The sequence below is a fragment of the Sapajus apella genome, unplaced genomic scaffold (genome assembly GCF_009761245.1).
Source record: "Sapajus apella isolate SASKATOON/1434 unplaced genomic scaffold, GSC_monkey_1.0 scaffold573, whole genome shotgun sequence".
NCBI lineage: Eukaryota > Metazoa > Chordata > Mammalia > Primates > Cebidae > Sapajus > Sapajus apella.
In genome coordinates this window covers 10027-14752 of record NW_022437499.1, presented here as the reverse complement: position 1 = coordinate 14752, position 4726 = coordinate 10027, and the positions used below count along the sequence as shown (strand labels likewise).

At 41.7% G+C, this 4726-nt stretch overlaps 1 pseudogene; it reads left to right on the top strand.

Annotated features, from left to right (window-relative positions):
* Positions 1-2447: 2447 nt before the first annotated feature.
* LOC116546083 lies at positions 2448-4196 on the top strand (annotated as a pseudogene).
* Positions 4197-4726: the final 530 nt, after the last annotated feature.

The window sequence follows — 4726 nt, the reverse complement described above, 5'->3', positions numbered from 1 at the left end:
CTCCAACCTTGTTCCCTTGCTGGTGAGGAGTTGTGATCCCTTGTAAGAGGAGAGGTGTTCTGGTTTCAGGTGTTTTCATCCTTTTTGCACTGGTTTCTTCCCATCTTTAAGGATTTATCCACCTGTCGACTTTGTAGTTGCTGGCTATCAGATTGGGTCTCAAATCTTTCAGATTGACGTTCTGTTTGTTGATGATGAGTCTATTTCTGTTTCTTGGTTTTCCTTCTGACAGCCTGGCCCCTCTGGTGTAGGTCTGCTGAGGTTCACTCCAGGCTCTGCTTGCCTGGGGTTCACCTGCAGCAGCTGCTGAACATAAGGGTTGTTACCAGTTTTCTTCTTCTGCTATCTTTGTCCCAGAAGGATACCCGCCTAGTGTCAATCTGATCTCTCTTTTATGAGGTGTCTCTTTGGAGATATAGGGGTCAGGGAGCTTCTTGAGGAGACGGTCTTTTCTTTATAGGAGCTCAAATGGTGAGCTGTGAGCTCTGTTGTTCGTTCATAGCTGCTGGGCAGGTACGTTTAGGTCTGTTGTAGCAGAACTCATAAACTGCTTTTTGTTCCCAGGTGCTCTGTCCCAGGGATTTAGGGCTTTATTTATGAGTTTCCATTATGCTGCTGCCTTATTTATTTATTTTTTTTCCTTCAGACCTGCCCTGCCCAGCAAGGAGGCAGCCTAGTCACTGTCGGCCTATAGAGGCTTTGTGGAGCTACTGTGGGCTCCACCCCGCTGACCAGTGAACTTCCCTGCAGTCCTGTTTATATGGGTGTAGTTAGAACTGCTTTGGGGATGGTGGCCCGCCTCTGTTGAGGCGGTGTCTCTCTGCTGTGGCGGGTTGCTTTGGCAACGGCGGGCTGCCTCAGCAATGGCGGGTTGCCTTGGCAACGGCGGGCTGCCTCTGCATTGGCCGACTACCTCTGCCCTGGCGGGCTCCCTCAGTAATGGCGGACGCCCCTCCCCCACAGAGCTGGACCGTCCTGGGTTCAGCTGCGCTTGCTGTGAAAGTCTCAATCCAGAGTTTCTGGTTGCTGTTCTTTTGTGGGGGTGGGACTATAGAGCCTGATTGCCCGGCTCCCTGCCTCAGAGTCTTTTTTAAGTTGGTGTTCCAGTTGCCTGTTGAAGAGGTGCCGGGGTCTATTTGTTTTCCCCTGCAGCCACTCACTGCCCTGGCTTAAACAGCTGCACTGAGGTTTGTGGCGCTTTTTTTTTTTTTTTTTTGCCCTGGAATCTACTGTCCTGGTTCTCTGCTCAGTCCCCTTTTTGAACCGGTGAATGGGCGACTTCCCGTGGCTCTAATCGCCAGCCAAAAGGGCACTCGGACCGGTGTATTTTGTACGGAGAACCGCTGCTCCGGGGCGCCGACAAAGCAGCCGCGTGGGGCAAAGCAGCGGCGCCGGCCGGCACAGCCGCGCTGGCCGAAACAGCCGCGCTGGCGACAGTGGAGCTCCTCCGTCTGGGAATTTCCTAGTCTGTGGGCAATAAAAACGCGGCGTCCACTCACCCTTTGTGCTTTCACTGGGAGCTGCAATCCTGAGCTGTTCCTAAACGGCCATCTTGTATCTCCCCCCAAGTCAAAATCAGATAAAATATTTTCAAGACCTCCATGTTACTACAGCACACTGACTACATTACTTAGGGTAATTAAAGTAGATGTAAATAAATGGAGAAATGAGCTGTATTCTTAGATTTGTAGATTCAATGTTAAGGTATCAATTTTCTCTAAATTGGTTTATACATTTAATTTAATCATAATTAAAACCCCAGAAGGCTTTCCTGTAGAAATTGACCAGGTTATTATAAAATTTATCTGATAATACAAATGACTTACAATATAGAAAACAATTTTGAGGAACAGGAGCAAATTAAAGAACTTACACTATATGACTTCAAGAATTATTACAAAGTAGTAGTGATTAAAATCATGAAATATTGAGGTATGAATGGACAGAAGCATAGTTAATAAAGATATTCACACATGGAAGTTCAATCCATTTTTGACAAAGTTCACAAGGCAATTCAATAAATAAAAAATGTTTTCAATAAATACTATGAATACAATTGGATTACTATTAATAGCATAGTAAATTTCAATTACTATGTACAATACACAAAAAGTATCAAGATGAAATTTGGGTGAGAAAAAAAAGAAAAAATACAAAAAGTAACTGAAAAGGATTATAAACCTAAATTTAAAAACTAAAACTATAAAATTATTAGAAGAAAAAGTAAGACATAGAAGAAAGATTTTATTGACCTTGTGTTTAGCAATGATTTCTTAAGTAGGACACGAAAAGAGCAAACTATATAAGAACAACATCAATAAACTGAACTTAATCAAAATTAAAATCATTTGGCTTTCAAAATACACTATTAAGAAAGTAGCCCCTTCCTTCCCATCCCCTCCCTGGGGACCGAGGCACTGTGGCAGGGACCTTGGCTTGCTTGGGGCCATTTCTTAATTCTGAATCCTGCCTGATAATGAAGAACTGGAAGGCAAGCCTCCAGCACCTCCTGTGTGAATGAGCAGTACCATTTTTAGCACTGGAGGCAAAGACTCTTTGTCAGCCAGTCACACTTTGAAACCTTTGCCTTCTGTTCCAGAGGAGAAAAAGCCCAGGAATAAAATCATCTCTATGTTCTCAGACACAGAGAAAGGAAGTAAAAAGAAAGAAAAGGAAGGGTCAGAAATTTCTACTCCATCTGATTTTGAATACACTATCCGTGTTGGCTTTGATGCTGTTACTGGAGAATTCACTGACATGCCAGAACAGTGGGCTCGATTACTACAGACCTCCAATATCACCAAATTAGAGCAAAACAAGAATCCTCAGGCTGTGCTGGATGTCTTAAAGTTCTATGACTCCAATACAGTGAAGCAGAAATATCTGAGCTTTACTCCTCCTGAGAAAGATGGATTTCCTTCCGGAACACCAGAACCGAATGCCAAGGGATCAGAAAACTTCAGCAGTAGTGACACAGGAAGATGATGATGATGAAGAGACTGCTCCTCCTGTTATTGAGCCAAGACCAGATCATATGAAATCAATTTACACATGGTCTGTTATTGACCCTGTTCCTGCACAAGTTGGTGACTCAAATGTTGATAGTGGTGCCAAGTATTCAGACAAACAGAAAAATTAGACTAAGATGACAGATGAAGAGATTATGGAGAAATTAAGAACTATTGTAAGCATAGGCGACTCTAAGAAAAAATATACAAGATATGAAAAATTTGGACAAGGGGCTTCTGGTACAGTTTTCACTGATACTGACGTTGCATTGGGACAGGAAGTTGCTATCAAAGAGATTAATTTACAGTAACAGCCAAAGAAGGAATTGATCATTAATGAGATTCTGGTGATGAAAGAATTTAAAACTCCCAACATAGTTAACTTCTTGGACAGTTATGTGGTAAGAGATGAATTGTTTGTGGTAATGGAGTACCTTGCTGGTGGGTCACTTACTGATGTTGTAACAGAAACCTGCATGAATGAAGCACAGATTGCTGCTGTAGGCAGAGAGTGTTTACTTGGAGTTTTTACATGTTTATCAAGTGATCCACAGAGACATCAAAATTGACAATGTACTTTTGGGAATGGAAGGATCAGTGAAACTTATTGACTTTGGTTTCTGTGCTCAGATCACCCCTGAGCAGAGCAAACGCAGTACCATGGTTGGAACGCCATACTGGATGGCAACAGAGGTGGTTACACAGAAAGCTTACAGCCCTAAAGTTGACATAAGGTCTCTGGGTATCATGGCTATTGAGATGGTGGAAGAAGGAAGGCCTTTATGTCTCAGTGAAAATCCCTTGAGGGCCTTGTACCTAATAGCAACTAATGGAAGCCCAGGACTTCAGAATCCAGAGAAACTTTCCCCAATATTTCAGGATTTCTCAAATTGATGTTTGGAAATGGATGTGGAAAGAAGTTCAGCCAAAGAATTATTACAGCATCCTTTCCTGAAACTGGCCAAACCATTTTCTAGCTTGACACCATTGATTATGGCAGCTAAAGAGGAAATGAAGAGTCACTGTTAACATCGCTACTGTGGCCTAATATTCTTTTTTCCATTTTCTAAAAGAAGCCTTTTGGTATATGAAAATTATTGCTCTTTGGGGGATTTAAAGAAATGATCTGCATAACCTGGATGAAAGAAGCCAATGACTATTCTCTGAAGACAACCAAGAGAAAATTGCGAAAAGGAAATTATGACTTTCATATGAACCCCTTCTTTAGGGTCCAAAAGGAATTGTGGACTGAATCACTAGCCTTAGGTATTTTAACAAACAGCCTATCAGGGCCATTTATCATGTGTGAGTTGCATTTTACTTTGCTGACTTTGTTGTAATAGATCCCATTCATTATCCCCTTTGAGGTATTTCTAATACTTGAATGACAGATTCGAGTTTTTCAGAGTATTTCTTTCATCTGCTAGTCTTTCCCTTCTTCATAGCTTTCCTTTTCCTTAACTTGCTCCTTCTAAGTTGCTTTTGAGTTTCTAAGTTGCTTTTGAGTTTCTCATGCCTTGGCAAGTGTAATAGAAATTATGTAGCTCCTATTAAGGAGCTCTACATAGTTTCACTTTGTATAAATTTAGGACCAGCTGTTGTTACATGTAATACTTTAGTTCAGAACCTGACCTGAAGGAAGAGACGAAAAGTATGTGATTTTTACCTTTTTTAAAAAATGTGGAAAAGTCAGTTTTAGAAATTTCGTGGTAGTAAGT